Raw genomic sequence first — 21,154 nt, 5'->3', positions numbered from 1 at the left:
CTCAGCCAATAGCAATGCTATTCTTAAATGATTTTTTTAAATAAGGATAAAGATTAGCTTTAGTTTTCACATGTGCATTGAAATATAGATAGGTATATAGATAAATAGTTAGATAATTTATTGATTCCAAAGGAAATGATAGTGTCACAGTAGCATTACAAGTGCAATTTTGCCCACTACTGTAGTCACTGCACTCGATGGAATCCCAAGGACCAGAAGGATGGTGAAAATGTTCTTTAACAGTGAGATGTGTCATTTGTGTCAAATTAATTCAGAGAGGTTGTACTGAACAGCCTGCAAGTGTCACCATGCTTATGTTGCCAACATAACATGCCCACAACTTACTAACCCTAATGCATATGGCTTTGGAATACTGTATGGGAGAAAACCAGAGCACCCAGAGGAAACCCATATGATCAGAAAGAGAAAGAGCAAACTCATTACAGAGTGCAATGGGAATTGAACCCTAATCTTACAGCTGGCACTGTAAGGTGATGCACTGCCATGCCAACTTGCAATTGACTTAACTCACTGGCCCATTATTTACACAACCAATTCTGTTATAGACTCAGAACTTCCAGAGAAGGTGTTAAGCTTGAACTGACTTATTTCATTCAACAGGATGAATTACGACATAAAAGGTGCACAAAATTGAAATCAGTGAATACAGGACTGAAGGAATTATATTTGAATGCTTGCAGTACATGGAATAAGGTTGCAGCACAGTTGCAGATCGCCAGGTATGATGTTGTAGATATCATTGAATCATAGCTGAAAGAAGATTATAGCTAGGAGCTAAATGTCCACAGATACACATTGTATTCAAAGGACAGGCAGGAAGGGAAAGAGGACAGCATTGCTCTGTTGGTAAAAAATGAAATCAAATTATTAGAAAGAGGTGACATAGGGTTGCAGGGTGGTGAATCATTGTGGATAGAGCTAAGGAACTGCGAGGGGAAAACAACCTTTATGGGAGTTGTTTACAGACCACCAAACAGTAGTAAGAATGTGACCTACAAATTTCAAAGGGAAAGAGAAAATGCATGCCAAAAGGGCAATGTTACAATAGTCAAGGGGGATTTCAATATGCAAGTAGATTGAGAAAATGAGGTTCGTGTTGGATTCCACGGGGGGAGTTTCTAGAGTGTTTACAAAATGGCCTTTTAGAGCAGCTTGTGGTTCAGCTCACTGGGGGATCAGCTATTCTGGATTGGGTGTTGTGTAATGAACCAGAATTGACTAGAAAGCTTAAGATAAAAGAACCAAAAGGGGAAAGTGATCATCACATGACCAAATTCACACTGAAATTTGAGAATGAGAAGCTAAAGTCAGATGCATCAGTATTACAGTGGAGTAAAGGGAGTTACAGAGACATGAGAGAGGAGTTGGCCAGAATTGATTGGAAAAGAACACTGGCAGGGATGATGACAGCGGATGGCATTTCTGGAAGGAATTCAGATGGCACAGAATATATACAACCCAAAGAGGAAGAAGTGTTCTAAAAGAAAGATGACACAACCGCAGATAACAAGTTAAAGCCATCATAAAAGCCAACAGAAGGCAACAAAAAATGTCATTAAGAAGTTAAAGATGGAATATGAAAGTGTACTTATATTCCATCTTTAATAATATTAAAGAGGATACCAAAAGTTTCTTCAGATACATAAAGGGTAAAAGAGAGGTGAGAGTGGATATTGGACTGCTGGACAACGATGCTGGAGAGGTAGTTATGGGGGACAACAAAATGGAAGACAAACTAAGTAAGTATTTTGCATCAGTCTCCTCTGTGGAAGGCACTAGCAGTATGGTGGACGTTCCAGGTGTCAAGGGTCATGAAGTGTGTGCAGTTACCATAAATAGAGAGAAGTTCTTGGTAAACTGAAAGCTCTGATAATAGACTAGTCATCTGGACCAGATGGTGTACACCCCATGGTTCTGAAAAAGGTGACTGAAGAGATGATGGAGGCATCAGTAATGATCTTTCTAGAATCATTAGATTCTGGAATGGTTCCAGAATAACAAATGTCACTCCACTCTTCAAGAAGAGAGAGAGGCAGAAGAAAGGAAATTGTAGGCCAATTAGTCTAACCTCAGTGGATGGGAAGATGTTGGAGTCAATTATTAAGGATAAATGCCTAGGGTACTTCGAGACACATGATAAAATAGGCCATAATCAGCACCGTTTCCTCAAGGGAAAATCTTGCCTGATCAATCTGTTGGAATTCTTTGGAAAAATAACAATCAAGATAGACAAAGGAGAATCGGTTGATGTTGTATGCTTGGATTTTCAGAAGGCCTTTGACAAGATGTTACACATGAAGCTGCTTAGAAAGCTACAAGCCCATGGTATTACAGGAAAGATCCAAGCATGAATAAAGCAATGTCTGATTGGTGGGAGACTAAGAGTGGGAATAAAGGGAGATTTTTCTGGTTGGCTGCCAGTGACTAGTGGTGTTCCACAAGGGTCTGTGTCGGGACCAATTCTTTTTACGTGATATGTCACTGATTTGGATGATGGAATTGATAGCTTCGTTTCAAAGTCTGCAGATGATATGAAGCTAGATGGAGGGGCAGGTAGTTTTGATGAAATTGTGTAGCTACAGGTGGACTTAGACAGATCAGGAGAATGGGCAAAGAAATGGCAGATGGAATACAGGTTTGGAAGTATATGGTCATACACTTTGGTAGAAGAAATGAAAGAGTTGACCATTTTCTAAAGTTAGCATTTATTTCAAGAGGACTAGAATATAAATGCAAAGCTGTAATGTTGAGTCTTTATAATGCACCGGTGAAGCCTCACTTGGAGTATTGTGAGCAGTACTGGGACCCTTATCTTGGAAAGGATATGCTGAACCTGGAGAGGGTTCACAGGAGGTTCACAAAAATGATTCCAGGATTGTATGGATTGTCATATGAATTGTGTTTGATGGCTCTGGGCCGGTATTCACTGGAATTCAGAAGAATGAGGGGTGACCTCATTGAAACTAATGGAATGGTGAAAGACCTTGATAGAGTGGATGTGGAGAGGATGTTTCTATGGTGAGATTGTCCAAGACCAGAGGACGCAGCCTCAGAATAGAGGGGCATCCTTTTAGAGTGGAGATGAGGAGGAATTTCTTTAGCCCAAGAGTGCTGAATCTGTGGAATTCATTGCCACAGACAGCTGTGGAGGCCAAGTATTTATGTATATTTAAGGCAGTGGTAAATACATTCTTCATTGATCAGGGCATGAAGGGGTATGGGGAGAAGACAGGTGATTGGGACTGAGAGGAATATATGGATCAGCCATGATGAAATTGCGGAGCAGACTCGGTGGGCCAATGGCCCAATTCTGCTCCGATATCTTATGGCCGTATAGTCTTCATTCTGACCAAAAGATGAAAGGAATTGCACTTATGCACATATCTGAAGCCAGTCAGGAGAACAGACGCCAATCCTTACTGAAGAGTCAGTGGTAGAAAGGGTGAGCCAGTTCTAATTCCTGGCTGTCAACATCTCAGAGGATCTCCCCTGGGCCCCTCCATAAGATTCAGGAACAATCACTTCTCCTCAACCATTCAGTTCTTGAAATGACTGCCACAATCCTCATCACTAACCTGCCCTCTGTGACTGCTTTACACCAAAATTGATTTATATTCTAATTGTGTTCTTTCATGTAAAAATGTGTTTAATATATGTTTTTCTTGTGAACGCTGCTTATTTGATACTATGTGCCTGTGATGCTGCTACAAGTAAGGTTTTCATTGCACCTGTAAGGTGTCTGGTTGCTTCATTCTCCTGAAGTATCTCCATAAGAGTATAAGACCATAAGCCATAGAAGCAGAAATAAGTCATTTGGCCCATCAAAAACACAAAATAATCTGCAGATGCTGGGGTCAAAGCAACACTCACAACACACTGGAGGAACTCAGCAGGTCGGGCAGCATCCGTGGAAACGATCAGTCAACGTTTCAGGCCGGAACGCTTCGTCGGGACTGAAGAGGGAAGGGGCAGAGGCCCTATAAAGAAGGTGGGGGGAGGGTGGGAAGGAGAAGGCTGGTAGGCTCCAGGTGAAAAACCAGTAAGGGGAAAGATAAAGGGGTGGGGAGTGGAAGCAGGAGGTGATAGGCAGGAAAGGTGATGAAAGAATATGGGAAAATGGGTAGTAGAAGGAGGCGGAACCATGAGGGAGGTGATAGGCAGCTAGGGGAGGAGGAAGAGTGAAATAGGGATAGGGGAAGGGAGGGGGAGGGAATTACCAGAAGTTGGGGAATTCTATATTCATACCAAGGCCCCTCCTCCACTGCCATGATGAGGCTAAACTCAGGTTGGAGAAGCAACACCTCATACACCGTCTAGGTAGTCTCCAGCCCCCTGGTATGAACATTGGTTACTTGAGTTATTGTCGCCCTCCCGTCAGCTTGAACAAGTCTGACCATTCTCCTCTGACTTCTCTCATTAAGGAAGTGTTTTTGCCCACAGAACTGCCGCTCACTGAATGTTTTTTTTTGTTTTTCACACCACTCTCAGTAAGCTCTAGAGAATGTTTTGTGTGAAAATCCCAGGAGATCAGCAGGTTCCCGGATACTCAATCCAGCCTGCATGGTACCAACAATCATTCCAGAGTCAAAGTCATTTAGATCATATTTGCATTAACGAGCAGGTGTGAAGGTGTACCAAATAATGTAGCCACTGGGTGTACATGTATTTTGATAATAAATTGACGATGACTTTAGTCCGTACCCACTTTATCATTCCCACTTCACTCCTTCAAAAGGTTCCTGCTGCTCTCCTAAGTCATAGAACATACCACAGGAACAAGCCATTTGACCCAGAATTTTGTGCCAAACCAGCTAAAAAACATGTTAAAAACACCCAAACATTAAACCCTCCTACCTACACCATGTCCATAACCTCCATCCTCCTTATATCCATGTGCCTATGAAAATAACTCTTAAAATCCTCTAATATATTTGCCTCTTCCACCATACCCGGCAGTGCATTCTAGTCATCCCTGAATCGAGTGAAAATCTTACCCCTCACACCCTCCCTTGAACCGACTTCCACTCACCTTCGATGCATGCCACTCTGGTATTAGACATTTCAACCCTGTGAAACAGATACTCTGTCCACTCTATTAATCCTTCTCATAACTTGTACAGCTCTATCAGATCTCCCCTCAGTCTCTGACACTCCAGAGAAAACAACTCAAGTTTATCCGGTCTCTTATGATAGCACATGCCCTCTAAACCAGGCAGCATCCTAATAAACGTCTTCTCTACTCTCTCAACATCTTTCCTGTAGTGGAGCAACCATAATTGTACACAATATTCCAGGTGTGGCCTAACCAAAATTTTATGAAGTTCCAACATAACCTCCTGACATTTGAACTCAATGCCTCGACTAATAAAAGCCAGCATTCTATAAGCCTTCTTAGCCCTATTGACCTGTGTAGCCACTTTCAAGGAGCTATGAACTTGGATCCCAAGATCTCTCTACTCAGCAACACTGTTAAGGACTTTGCATTTGCCATACCGAGGTGTATCACCTCACATTAATCTGGGTTAAACTCCGTCTACTATCTCTTAACCCATATCTGCAACCGGTCTGTATTGTGCTGCATTCTTTGCCAGTCTTCTACACTATCCACAACTCCACCAATCTTGGTATCACCTGCAAATTTATTAACCCACAATTCTACCTTTTCATCCAGGTCATACATCACAAACAGCAGAGGTCCCAGCACATATCGCTGTGGAACTCCACTAATTACAGACCTCCCGCTCAAATAAGTCCCTTCAACTACTATCCTCTGTACACCCATTCTGAATCAAAAGTCAAATCACCATGGATACCATACATCTTAATCTTCTGGATCAGCCTCCCATGGGGGACTTTGTCAAATAGCTTAATAAAATCCATGTAAACAACATCCACTGCCCTACCCTCATCAATCTCTCAGGTCACCTTGTCAAAAACTCAATCAAATTGGTAAGACATGACCTGCCATGCACAAAGCCATGCTGCACTCACAATACACTGGAGGAACTCAGCAGGTCGGGCAGCATCCGTGAAAAAGATCAGTCGATGTTTCGGGCCGGAACCCTTCGTCAGGACGAAGCCATGCTGGCTCTCCTAATAATGCCATGGGTTTCCAAATTCTTATATATCCCAGCCCTAACAATATTCTCCACAACTTCCCTCCAACTGACGTGAAACTCAACAGTCTAGTTCCCAGGATTATCCCTTGTTCACTTCTTAAATACAGATACAACTTTAGCCACTCGCCTGTCCTCCAGGACTTCCCCTATGGCTAGATGAGACACCAAGGTACTGGTCAAGGCCCCAGCATTCTCATCTCTTGCCTCCTTCAATAACCTGGGATAAATCCCATCAGGGCCCTTGGGATTCATCTACCTTAATACTCCAACACTTCCTCCTCCTTGACCTTTAAATGCCCTAACATATTTATGCACTCAGCACTGATCTCCTGGTCCTCCATATCCTTTCTCTTGGTAAATACTGCAGCAAAGTACTCATTAAGCACCTCACTCACATTCTGTACTCACAGCAACAGAAAACTTTGAACTTGCACTCAGTCGCCATGGGAGGTACCTAACAAAGTGGCCACTGAATGTAGTTACCCAGAGAAAGTTGATTAAGTAAAGCAAGCCAGCTCAGATTAAAGAACAAATCATACATAACTAATCTGATGAAGTTTTGATGAATTAATAGAGAATGCCGATGAAGGTATTACAGTGGGAGTGGTGTACAGAGACACATGAAGCCTGTACCACCAGGCTCCAGTACAGCTACTTTCCCTCTGTTTTAAGATGACTGTACATTATTGTCTGCCTGTACTGCATTTCTCTTTAACTCTAACCTTAATTCTGCATTCTTTTTTGTTTTAATTTGTACCACTTCAACACACTATTGTACTGAATTGATCTGTGTGGAAGGTATGCAAAACAAGTTTGTCCACTGTACCTTGGTACATGTGACAATAATAAATCATCACTACTCCCATCGGGCAGGAGGTGTAGAAGCCTTAGGTCCCACACTGTCAGGTTCAGGAACAGTCACTACCTTACAAGCATCAGACTCCTGAACCAGTGGGGATAACTTCACTCACCTCATCACTGAACTGATTCCACAACCTACTTGCAAGGACTCTACAGCTCCATATTATTTTTTTACTTGCTTTTATTATTTGAAAATTTGTCTTCTTTTGCCCATCGTTTGCTTGTCAGTTTTTGCTGTTTATAGTTTCTCATAAATTTTATTGTATTTCTTTGTTTTCCTGTGAATGCCTGCAAGAAAATGAATTTCAAGCTGGTATATGGTGTCAAATATGTACTTTGATAATAAATTTTCTTTGAAGTCTGAAGCCAGTTTACGATATATATGATAAGATAGAGACATAGACTGAAGATACTGGAATCTAGAGCAATAAACAGGTAAAAATAAAAGGGAAGAGAATCATGGAAAAATATTTTTACACCATGTCAAGTTGAAATCTGGAATGCACTGTACCCAAAAGTGATGGAAGAAGGGTCCATTGTGTTGTTCAAACTGGAGTTGGATAAATATATGGTGACAAAAGGGTTGCAAGGCTGTAGGGATAGGGTCAGTGGGTGAAGCTCTGGTAAAAGCCAGCATGGACACGATAGGCTGAATGGCCTTTATGCTGTGACATTCCCTAATTCTCTGACACAAGAGATTCTGCAAATGTTGGAAATCCAGAACAACACAGAAAAAATGCCGGAGGAACTCAGTAGGTCAGGCAGCATCTATGGAAAGGAATAAACAGTCGACATATCAGGCCAAGGCCGTTCATCAGGGCTCCTCCAGCATTTTGTGAGTGATACCCTAATTCTTTGATTCTACAATTCATTATCTTTTACTGTAGTTACCAGAATACTTCCAAATGTGGACTTAACTAGTGATACTATGCAGGAACATCATTGTATGGATAATCGGTAATGAGGAATCACTTACTGATTTATGATTTGAACAATCAGTCTTTCATTGCTCATTGTAAATGTGACTCAGAAATGCACTGCTCAAGACACATCAACAGAACTCAGACCACAGAACACAAATCCATAAACTAGCGATTATACAGTCATAGATTCGTAGAACACGACAGCACAGAAATAGGCCCTTCAGCCCATGTCGAACTGTTATTCTGTCTAGTCACATCAACTCGCAGCTAGACCATATCCCTCCAAACCCCTCCATACTTATCTAAATTTCTCCTAAATGTTGAAATAGGATTCACATCCACCACTTCCTCTTCCAGCAAGTTTTGGACTGGCACCACCCACTGAGTGAAGGTGTTTCCCCTAGATTCACCTTAAACATTTCACCTTTCAGCCTTAACCTATGAGCTCCGGTTTTAGTTTCACTCAACCTCAATGGAAAAAGCTTGCTTGCATTAACCCTATCTACAACCCTCATATTTTTGTATATCTCTATCAGAACTCTCCTCATTCTCCTAAGCTCCAGCAAATAAAGTCCTAACCTATTCAGCCTTCCTCTATAACTCAGATCCTCAAGTCCCAGCAACATTCTCTCTGCATTCTTTCAATCTTATTGATACCTTTCTTGGAGGTAAGTGACCAGAATGCACACAATACTCTGAATTTAATCTCATGAATATCTAATACAATTTCCAAATAACATCCTAACTCCTGTACTCAATACTTTGATTTATGAAGGCCAATGTGCCAGAAGCTCTCTTTATGACCCTATCTGTAATTATAATGCAAGTTACATTAGATCCATAATTTATACAAACTCACCTGCTGTGGGTCTTGGGTACCTGGAGTTAACCTAACAATACACTCTTCATTCCTCAGTTCAGTGGAAGAAACATGAGTGTTTGTGTGATCACACTGACAGTGCAAGGAATGATCATTTGAGTGCCAGGAATAGTGAGGCTGTATCAGAGAAATGTGCTGACAAATTTCTATTTATGTAAATTACTGAGTGGGCCTTAAGCAAGCCCTTAGGAATTTCTAGCCTTCAAATGTCATCATGAAGGGACAAATACCAACAACTTGAAACCAGCTGCCAGTTGCACTGATTGTGTGAGAAAATATTGTGCTTTTAACATGTGGTTTCACATGTGGTTTCAGTATAGTGGTCAGTATGAAGTTAATGTCACACTGAGACGTAGTCCTGATAAACGATCCCAATCAAGAACGTCTGGACTGGATCCTTTGAAGTTAGAACATAGAACAGTAAACCACAGGAATGGGCCCTTCGGCCCACAATATTGTGCCCATCCAATTAACTTAGTAATCAAATGGTCAAGCCTCTAGCTACACAACCTCCATATCCTTCCATTTTCCTCACATTCATGAGCCTGTCTAAAGTCTCTTTAAAGTCTCTAATGTATATTAGGTTGAAAAACTAGGTAACGATAGACATCTTGAAGATTATAAGGCTAGCAGGAAGGAGCTTAAGAATGAAATTAGGACGGCAGAGAAGACAAAATTAAGGAAAACCCCAAGGCATTCCACAAGTATGTGAAGAGCAAGAGGATAAGTTGTGAGAGAATAGGACCTATCAAGTGTGACAGTGGAAAAGTGTGCATGGAACCAGAGGAGACAGCAGAGGTACTTAATGAATACTTTGTTTCAGTATTCATTACGGAAAAGGATCTTGGAGATTGTAGGGATGACTTACAACAGACTGAACAGCTTGAGCACATAGGAAGAGGATGTGCTGGAGCTTTTGGAAAGCATCAAGTTGGATAAGTCACTGGGACAGGACGAGATGTTCCCCAGGATACCATGGAAGGTGAGGGAGGAGATTGCTGAGCCTCTGGTGATGATCCTTGCATCATCAGTGGGAACGGGAGAGGTTCCCGAGGAGTGGAGGGTCCCTTATGTTGTTCCCTTATTGAAGAAAGGGAGTAGAGATGGCCCAGGAAATTATAGACCCGCAAACATGAGGAAATCTACAGATGCTGGAATTTCAAGCAACACACATAAAAGTTGCTGGTGAACGCAGCAGGCCAGGCAGCATCTCTAGGAAGAGGTACAGTCGACGTTTCGGGCCGAGACCCTTCGTCAGGACTAACTGAAAGAAGAGCTAGTAAGAGATTTGAAAGTGGGAGGGGGAGGGGGAGATCCAAAATGATAGGAGAAGACAGGAGGGAGGGGGATGGAGCCAAGAGCTGGACAGTTGATTGGCAAAAGGGGATACGAGAGGATCATGGGACAGGAGGTCCGGGGAGAAGGAAAAGGGGGAGGGGAGAAGCCCAGAGGATGAGCAAGGGGTATAGTGAGAGGGACAGAGGGAGAAAAAGGAGAGAGAGAGAGAAAGAATGTGTGTATATAAATAAATAACAGATGGGGTACGAGGGGGAGGTGGGGCATTAGTGGAAGTTAGAGAAGTCAATGTTCATGCCATCAGGTTGGAGGCTACCCAGACGGAATATAAGGTGTTGTTCCTCTAACCTGAGTGTGGCTTCATTTTGACAGTAGAGGAGACCGTGGATAGACATATCAGAATGGGAATGGGACGTGGAATTAAAATGTGTGGCCACTGGGAGATCCCGCTTTCTCTGGCGGACAGAGCGTAGGTGTTCAGCGAAACGATCTCCCAGTCTGTGTCTTTTTCTCTGGCGGACAGAGCGTACTCACTACTATTCAGGGCCCCAGACAGTCCTTCCAGGTGAGGCAACTCTTCACCTGTGAGTCGGCTGGGGTGATACACTGCGTCCGGTGCTCCCGATATGGCCTTCTATATATTGGCGAGACCCGACGCAGACTGGGAGATCGTTTCGCTGAACACCTACACTCTGTCCTGTCTCTCCTCACACATTTCTCAGCCTTACACTCGAACCTTGGCCCTTCTCTTCAGCTTTCCACATTCCCGCCCACCAGTGCCCTCTTGTGGCCTCTCCCAGACACACTCTCAGAAATTAATTCACTGGAAAGGGAAAAGATTTCAGGCTTTCAAGTTCAGCAATAGGAGAATAATTGAGGAATTCGTTCAGAATTTTTGCAGAGGCAAGTTCAAATGACAAAACCATAAGAAATAAAACATAGGAGCAGAACTAGGCTATTTGACCCATTGGTTCTGCTCCACCATTTCATCATGGGTGATTTATTTTCCCTCTCAGCACCACTCTCCTACCTTCGCCCCATAACACTTGATGCCCTTACCAATCAAGAACCTATCAACCTCCTCTTTAAGTATACCCAATGAATCTATTGTGCGACTTCATCAAAGGCATACTATGTATATTATCAAAATATGTACCAGGGGTGATTGATAAGTTCATGGCCTAAGGTAGGAGGAGTCCATTTTAGAAAACCTAGCACATTTATTTTTCCTACATTTACACACTTAGTCCAGCGATCGTGGAGCATACGGATCCCTTCTTTGTAGAAGTTGGCGTCTTGGACCTCCAGAAAGTGGTCCACAGCAGGGGTGATTAATAAGTTTGTGGCCTAAGGTAGAAGGAGATGAGTTATTAACTTCAAACTTTCTGCATTTTCACTCAAAGAGTTGAACTGCACGTGTATGCAATGAGAGCTGTATAACTCATCTCCTTCGACCTTAGGCCACGAACTTATCAATCACCCCTCATATATGTCACCTTGAGATGAATTTTTCTTGCAGTCATTTACAGGAAAATAAATACAATGGAATTTATGAAAAGCCATACATAAACAAAAACTGACAAACAGCCGATGTGCAAAAGAAGACAAATTGTGCAAAAATAATATATAATACTGAGGATATGAGTTGTAGAGTCCTTGAAAGAGAATGTTTGTAGTGGAATTAGTTCAGTGTTGAGTGAGTGATATTATCCACACCAGTTCAGGACCCTGATGGTTCTTTGGTAATAACTGTTCCTGTATCTGGTGGCATGAGACGAAAGGCTCCTGTACTACCTTCTCGATGATAGTAGCGAGAAGAGGACATATCCGTCTGGTAGTCAGATTCAGGTAGCACAGTGGTTAGCCTAACGTCTTTCAGCACCAGTAACAAGGTCCATGGTTCATTTCCCGTCACTGTCTGCAGGGAGTTTATACATTGTCCCCGTGACCAAGTGGGTTTCCTCCACATTCCCCAGCTTCCTCACACGTTCTGAAGTACGGGTTACGGTCAGTGAGCTGTGTGCATGCAATGTTGGCACCAGAAGTGCAGCAACACTTACGGATTGTCCTTAGCACAATCCTCACTGATATGATTTAACACAAAATGGCCAATTTCACTGCATGTTTTGATGTACGTGTGACAAGTAAAGCTAAGCATTATTTTTTAATCTTTCAGTCAGGAGAGGTATTTTTACAGGAGTCACAAGTCGCCTGCTTCAGAACCACTTCGTAAATATTTCTTTCTTTTTTTTAAACCAGATGAAATAAATTAAATGTAGCGATCATACAGATGTTAGTGTCAATCTTATCATGACCTCAGGCCCAGTTAAGCTGTTTACAGATACGAGTTATTAATAGGAGTTTGGTAGACCTATAAATAATCACCAAGGTGAAAATAGGCTGACTATGTACGAACAAATAAAGTGAGTAAAGTGAGTTCCCAACCCTTTTCACGCCCTGGAGCCTTACCATAAACCAAGGGCTCCGTGGACCCAAGGCTAAGAACCCTTGGTTGGGAACACACTACATTACTTACACTCAAATTGTTATTTTATTTTGAGGTACAACATGGTAACAAGCCTTTCTGGACCAATGAGCTCACACAATTACACCCATGTGTCCAATTAACCTCCTAACCCAAATGACTTTGGAATGTGGGGGGTAACCAGAGCACCCGAAGGAAACCCAGCCAGTCGTGGGATGTACAAACTCCTTATCGTCAGCTGGCACTGTAAAGGGTATACTAACTGCTGCACTATTCCATGTTCTCTGCAGGCAGCTGCTGGTACTGACCCAGTTAAAGACAAAATGTAATAGATTCAGGAGTCCCATGGAAGTTGATAGCAGTGGAATTCATCCCGGGTCATTGACGCCGTAATAGTGTCGTGCTAACGGCTATGCTACCAATTCTTTTTTGAATAGAATAAACAAGATGTTTATTTGAAATGAGTCGTTCATTGATGAAGTCACACTACTTTTAATTTCAGCACCTATTTTTGGTTTCTTGGGTGGAGTCCGGTCGAGGAAAGTCATATATAGTATCATTAGGCCCCAAGAGTGGGGATCTCCTTCAACATCATTTGTTGAATAGGGAGGCAAAGGAGTAGTAGACCACATGACATCAAAGGTCTTCAACATCTCGGTCCTTCCATCTTCTCACCGTCAGGGAGGAGGTCAGAAACCTGAAGTCCCACCCCACCAGGTTCAGGAACAGCTACTTCCTTGAATCGACCTGCACAAGTTTTTCCTTGTGCTAACCTCACCAGACTTGTGCAGATGACAACAAACACAACTGTGAAGATCGTGGAATGATGGTAAAGTTCAGAAAATTGAATGGGGAGGTCATGACTGTAATGGTCCCTCACTGAATGCCCCAGTCTGTCCTCTGGTTTCTTTATCTTAAAACATAGAGCAGTACAGCACAGTATTCTGTGCTAACCTTTAAAAAGCTCCATGATCAATCTAACCTTTCCCTCCCTCATAGCCCTCCATTTTTCTATCACCCACGCTCCAATCTAAGAGTGTTAAATGTCCCTTATGTGCAACTCTCTACCATCACAGGCCTCACTTGGCATACTGTGAGCAGTTTTGTGCCCTTTATCTTACAAAGAAACTGGAGAGATTTCAAAGGAGGTTCACGAAAATGATTCCGGGATTAAACAGCTTGTTATATGAAGAGCATTTGATGGCTCTGTGCCTGTATTCACTGGAATTCAGAAGAATGAGGGGTGACCTGATTAAAACCTATCGAATGGTGAAAGGCCTTGACAGAGTGAATGTGGAAAGGATGTTTCCTATAGCGGGATTGTCTAAGACCAAAGGACACAGCCTCAGAATAGAGGGGCGTCCTTTTAGAGCAATGATGAAGAATAATTTCTTTAGCCAGAATTTGGTGAATTTATTGCAACAGGCAGCTGTGGAGGCCAAGTCTTTATGTATTTAAGGCAGAGGTTGATAGATTCTTGATTGGTCGGGACATGAAGAGATATGAGGGTGGTGAGGGAGGGTGAAGACAGGAGGTTGAGGCTGAGAGGAAATATGGATCAACCATGTTGAAATGGAGGAGCAGACTTGATAGGCCAAATGGCCTAATTCTGTTTCTGAATTTTATGATCTTATGGTTTTATATGACCTCTGACAATGCATCCAGGCACCTACGACTCTCTGTGTAAAACCCTTACTTCTACAGTCTCTCCTAAATCTTCCTCCACTCACCTTAAAGGGAGGTCCTCAGATACTGGCCATTGCTGCTCTGGGTAGGAGATGGCAACTTGGTCTACATCTCCTATAATCTTATACATAGAACATAGAATATTACAGCACAGTACAGCCTATCTAGAGCTGCAACATTATGTCACTGCTCTTAAACTAGTGAAGCCCAACACACTAACCACCTTCTTAACCACCCTATCAACTTGTGCAGCAACTTTGAGTGGTCTATGGACTTGGAACCCAAAATCCCACTGCTCCTCCATATCCCTAATTATCTTGTCATTAACCCTGCATTCTGCCTTTGAGTTCGACTTTCCAAAGTGAATCACTTTGCACGTTTCTAGATTGAATGCTATATGCCACTTCTCAACCCAGCTTTTTATGCTATCAGTGTTCTGCTGTAACCTTTGAAAACCTCCGTTCACAACACCACCAACCTTCTGCTGTCCGAGAATGAAGGGATTGGATCTACTCCCATCAGTCTGTCACACTATCCGATAAATGTTAGATTAGTCTAACGTCATCTATATCAGGTAAGTGACAGAGCCTTGGTTACTTTTGAAAGAAGAGCAAGAACAATGAAGAGGAAGGAAGCAGTAATGTATCCTGCAAGCTGAAGGCACATATTGGAGAGGGTGATAACTTCAATATTAACAGCAAGAGTGAAGAACTAACATTGCAGAGACTGTCGTTCATTTAGTCTCTGTGTTGGTTGAAATATTTCAGATTAATCTTAAGAAACAAATAATTCACATTTCTGTAGCAACTTAAATGACACTGGGATATCTAAATTGTTAAGTGGGTTTATTATTGTCATGTGTATCGAGATACAATGAAAATCTTTGTTTTGCATGCCATGCATACTGATCATTTCATCACATTTGATACATGGGGTAGTAGATGGGAAAACCAACAATGTACAGTATAAATTAGTAAATAGTTTATTATCGCAAGATGTGCTGAGGTACCTTGGAAAACTTGTTTTGTATGTCACCTATTTCATCACGTCAGTATGTTGTGGTAGTACAAGGAAAAGCAATAACAATATATACATTTGTAAATTGCTTTCTTTTGTCACGTACTGAGGTACAGTGATAAAGATTGCTCTGCATACCATCCATACAGATCATTTCATCACATCAGTACAAATGAAAAGCAACAACAGAATGCAGAATAAAGTGTTCCTGTCACAGAGAATGGGATATTCGGGCAGACAAATAAGGTGCAAGGCCATGACAAGGTAGACTGTGAGGTCAGGAGTCCATCATATTGTACTATGGAACTGCTCGGCAGTCTTATAACAGTGGGGTAGAAGCTATCATCAAGTCTGGTTGTATGTGCTTTCAGGCTTTTGTATCTTCTGTCTGATGTGAGGGGGGAGCGAAAAGAGACTGTCTGGGGTAGGTGGTGTTTTTAATCATGTTGGCTCAAAGTGTTCTAATGGCCAAAGAACTACCAAAAAGCTATCATAGCTAGAAAATAACACACACCTTCATACTGAGTTCTGAGAGAGATACAGCCACACCTCACTGTAATCATAACCAGAGATTGTTAGGGCAATACCTAGCCATCTTATCATTAATAGATCACAGATCTCTCAGTGGCTGAGCAGCTGGGGGACAGTGACCACCGTTCCCTGGTCTTTAGCATTATCATGGAAAAGAATAGAATCAGAGAGGACAGGAAAATTTTTAATTGGGGCAGGGCAAATTATGAGGCTATAAGGCTAGAACTTGCGGGTGTGAATTGGGATGATGTTTTTGCAGGGAAGTGTACTATGGACATGTGGTCGATGTTTAGAGATCTCTAGCAGGATGTTAGGGATAAATTTGTCCCGGTGAGGAAGATAAAGAATGGTAGGGTGAAAGAACCATGGGTGACAAGTGAGGTGGAAAATCTAGTCAGGTGGAAGAAGGCAGCATACATGAGGTTTAGGAAGCAAGGATCAGATGGGTCTATTGAGGGATATAGGGAAGCAAGGAGCTTAAGAAGGGACTGAGAAGAGCAAGAAGGGGGCATGACAAGGCCTTGGCGAGGAGGGTAAAGGAAAACCCCAAGGCATTCTTCAATTATGTGAAGATAAAAAGGATGACAGGAGTGAAGGTAGGACCAATTAGAGATAAAGGTGGGAAGATGTGCCTGGAGGCGGTGGAAGTGAGCGAGGTCCTCAATGAATACTTCTCTTCGGTATTCACCAATGAGAGGGAACTTGATGATGGTGAGGACAATATGAGTGAGGTTGATGTTCTGGAGCATGTTGATATTAAGGGAGAGGAGGTGTTGGAGTTGTTAAAATACATTAGGACAGATAAGTCCCCGGGGCCTGACAGAATATTCCCCAGGCTGCTCCACGAGGCAAGGGAAGAGATTGCTGAGCCTCTGGCTAGGATCTTTATGTCCTCGTTGTCCATGGGAATGGTACCAGAGGACTGAAGGGAGGCAAATGTTGTCCCCTTGTTCAAAAAAGGTAGTAGGGATAGTCCGGGTAATTATAGACCAGTGAGCCTTACGTCTGTGGTGGGAAAGCTGTTGGACAAGATTCTTAGATATAGGATCTCTGGGCATTTAGAGAATCATGGTCTGATCAGGGACAGTCAGCATGGCTTTGTGAAGGGCAGATCGTGTCTAACAAGCCTGATAGAGTTCTTTGAGGAGGTGACCAGGCATATAGATGAGGGTAGTGCAGTGGATGTGACCTATATGGATTTTAGTAAGGCATTTGACAAGGTTCCACACTGTAGGCTTATTCAGAAAGTTAGAAGGCATGGGATCCAGGGAAGTTTGGCCAGGTGGATTCAGAATTGGCTTGCCTACAGAAGGCAGAGGGTTGTAGTGGAGGGAGTACATTCAGATTGGAGGATTGTGACTAGTGGTGTCCCACAAGGATCTGTTCTGGGACCTCTACTTTTCGTGATTTTTATTAACGACCTGGATGTAGGGGTAGAAGGGTGGATTGGCAACTTTGTAGATGACACAAAGGTTGGTGGTGTTGTAGATAGTGTAGAGGATTGTCAAAGATTGCAGAGAGACATTGATAGGATACAGAAGTGGGCTGAGAAGTGGCAGATGGAGTTCAACCCGGAGAAGCGTGTGGTGGTACACATTGGAAGGACAAGGCAGAGTACAAAGTAAATGGCAGGATACTTGGTAGTGTGGAGGAGCAGAGGGATCTGGGGGTACGTGTCCACAGATCCCTGAAAGTTGCCTCATAGGTGGATAGGGTAGTTAAGAAAGCTTATGGGGTGTTAGCTTTCATAAGTCGAGGGATAGAGTTTAAGAGTCGCAATGTAATGATGCAGCTCTATAAAACTCTGGTTAGGCCACACTTGGAGTACTGTGTCCAGTTCTGGTTGCCTCACTATGGGAAGGATGTGGAAGCACTGGAAAGGATACAGAGGAGATTTACCAGAATGCTGCCTGGTTTAGAGAGTATGCATTATGATCAAAGATTAAGGGAGCTAGGGCTTTACCCTTTGGAGAGAAGGAGGATGAAAGGAGACATGTCAGAGGTGTACAAGATAATAAGAGGAATAGATAGAGTGGATAGCCAGCGCCTCTTCCCCAGGGCACCACTGCTCAATACAAGAGGACATAGCTTTAAGGTAAGGGGAAGGAAGTTCAAGGGGGATATTAGAGGAAGGTTTTTTTACTCAGAGAGTGGTTGATGTGTGGAATACACTGCCTGAGTCAGTGGTGGAGGGAGATACACTAGTGAAGTTTACGAGACTACTGGACAGGTATATGGAGGAATTTAAGTTGGGGGCTTATATGGGAGGCAGGGTTTGAGGGTCGGCAAAACATTGTGGGCTGAAGGGCCTGTACTGTGCTATACTATTCTATGTTCTATGTATAATTCGCTCTCTTCTTAGTTCAAGTTGCCTTTGGCACGCAGTCACAGAGTATACATGCCATGAAAATTACCTTGTTACAACAGAAACACAGTACGTCACAAACATGACAAGCATAATTCACATAATTTTCAACTTTCTTCCTCATAGCTCAATAATAAAGCAGCCCATGGCAGGATTTAAACAATATTGAGACTTGCACCTCCTCACCAGATCTCACCTATCACCTGCCAGCTTGTATTTCTCCCCCTCCCTCCACCTTCTTATTCTGTCTTCTAAAAAATTAAGATTAAAAGTTCACTTTGTTTGTCACATGTAAACTGAAGTATCGAAACTTACAGTGAAATGCGTCACGGCATCATATCAAATCAGTGTGGACTGTGCTGGGCAGTCCACAGAGTCACCATGCTTCCAGTATCAATATAGCCTGCCCACAGCCCACGACTCTAATCTGTACTTACTTTGGAATGTGGGAGCTTTTCCAGTCCCAATTAAAGATTAGCTTTATTTGTCACATGTACATCAAAACGTACAGTGAAATACGTCAATTACGGCAATGTCCAAACACAGTGTTGGGGGCAGCCCGTAAGTATCGCAATGCTTCCACTACAGTCACAGCATGCTCAAACTCATTGACCCTAACCCATACCTGCTTGGAATGAAGGAGAAGACCGGAGCTCCTGAAGGGAACCCACGTGGTCACGGGGAGAATGTACAAACCAGGTGGGAATAGAACCCGGTTTGCTAGTGCTCTGAAGTGTTACACCAGCTGCTACGCCAAATTGTTTGTTGTTCCAGGTCAACCTTTCAGATTGATGACAGTTCATCACACAAGAGAAACAAGAGCTAGGTCAACCTTTCAGTTGCAGAGAAAAGGAGTGAGACAGGAGACGAGGATCTTGCACCTTGGCTCTTGAGGAACCATGTTTCATTTAGCTGTATACATATGTATGGTTGAATGACTATTAAACTTCAACTTGAACTTGAGACATGAAGTGATCAAAAGAATATCATGGTAATGTGAGGGGGGCTCAGTATAAGCTGAATGACGGTTGAAGGTTGAAAGAGGTACGGGTTAGCTGAGGATGTGTTCTCGAGCAGGTGTAGGTGGGTAAAGAATGAAATCCCAACTTGAAGGAAAAGCTGCAGAGAAAAATGTGAATGTAAACCTTGACACAGACACAAGATCCAGAACAGGATTAAATCCAGGATTAAAGGCAAAGTGAATAGGAATAAGGAACCTTGGTTCTCAAGGGATATTGCAACTCTGATAAAGAAGAGAGAGTTGTATGAAATGTACAGGAAACAGGGAGTAAATAAGGTGCTTGAGGAGTATAAAAAGTGCAAGAAAATACTTAAGAAAGAAAGCAGGAGGGCTAAAAGAAGACATGAGGTTGGCCTTGGCAGTCAAAGTGAAGGATAATCCAAAGAGCTTTTACAGGTATATTAAGAGCAAAAGGATTGTAAGGGATAAAATTGGTCCTCTTGAAGATCAGAGTGGTTGGCTTTGTGCGGAACCAAAGGAAATGGGGGAGATCTTAAATAGGTTTTTTGCGTCTGTATTTACTAAGGAAGCTGGCATGAAATCTATGGAATTGAGGGAATCAAGTAGTGAGACCATGGAAACTGTACAGATTGAAAAGGAAGAGGTGCTTGCTATCTTGAGGCAAATTAAAGTGGATAAATCCACAGGACCTGACAGGGTGTTCCCTTGGACCTTGAAGGAGACTAGTGTTGAAATTGCAGGGGCCCTGGCAGATATATTTAAAATGTTGGTGACTACGGGTGAGGTGCCGAAGGATTAGAGAGTGGCTCATGTTGTTCCGTTGTTTAAAAAAGGATCGAAAAGTAATCCAGGAAATTATAGGCCGGTAAGTTTGACGTTGGTAGTGGATAAATTATTGGAGGAAGCACTAAGATACAGAATCTACAAGCATTTGGATAGACAGGGACTTATTAGGGAGAGCCAACATGGCTTTGTGCGTGGTAGGTCAGGTTTGACCAATCTATTGGAGTTTTTCAAGGAGGTTACCAGGAAAGTGGATGAAGGGAAGGCAGTGGATGTTGTCCACATGGACTTTGACAAGGTCCCACATGGGAGGTTAGTTAGGAAAATTCAGTTGTCAGGTATACGTGGAGAGGTGGTAAATTGGATTAGACATTGGCTCAATGGAAGGAGCCAAAGAGTGGTAGTAGAGGATTGCTTCTCAGAGTGGAGACCTGTGACTAGTGATGTGCCACAGGGATCAGTGCTGGGTCCATTGTTATTTGTCATCTATATCAATGATCTGGATGATAATGTGGTAAATTGGATCAGCAAATTTGCTGATGATAGATTGGAGGTGTAGTGGACAGTGAGGAAGGTTTTCAAAGCTTTCAGAGGGATTTGAACCAGCTGGAAAAATGGGCTGAAAAATTGCAGATGGAGTTTAATACAGACAAGTATGAGGTATTGCACTTTGGAAGGACAAACCAGGGTAGAACATACAGGGTAAATGGTAAGGCACTGAGGAGTGCAGTAGAACAGAGGGATTTGGGAATACAGATACAAAATTCCCTAAAAGTGGCGTCACAGGTAGATAGGGTCGTAAAGAGAGCTTTTGGTACATTGGCCTTTATTAATCAAAGTGTTGAGTATAAGATCTGGAATGTTATGGTGAGGTTGTATAAGGCATTGGTGAGGCCGAATCTGGAGTATTGTGTTCAGTTTTGGTCACCAAATTACAGGAAGGATATAAATAAGGTTGAAAGAGTGCAGAGAAGGTTTACAAGGATGTTGACGGGACTTGAGAAACTCAGCTACAGAGAAAGGTTGAATAGGTTAGGACTTTATTCCCTGGAGCGTAGAAGAATGAGGGGAGATTTGATAGAGGTATATAAAATTATGATGGGTATAGATAGAGTGAATGCAAGCAGGCTTTTTCCACTGAGACAAGGGGAGAAAAAAACCAGAGGACATGGGTTAATGGTGAAGGGGGAAAGGTTTAAAGGGAA

At 42.6% G+C, this 21,154-nt stretch overlaps 1 protein-coding gene across 11 annotated transcripts in view; it reads right to left on the bottom strand.

Annotated features, from left to right (window-relative positions):
* The window catches only part of mlip (muscular LMNA-interacting protein), a 218,853-nt gene that overhangs the window by 127,548 nt on the left and 70,151 nt on the right, over positions 1-21,154 (bottom strand). The gene's annotated exons all lie outside the window — the stretch shown is intronic.

The sequence above is a fragment of the Mobula hypostoma genome, chromosome 2 (assembly GCF_963921235.1).
Source record: "Mobula hypostoma chromosome 2, sMobHyp1.1, whole genome shotgun sequence".
Taxonomy (NCBI): Eukaryota; Metazoa; Chordata; class Chondrichthyes; order Myliobatiformes; family Myliobatidae; genus Mobula; species Mobula hypostoma.
Note: the sequence above shows the minus strand (reverse complement) of the source record. Positions and strands in the feature narration are given on the sequence as shown.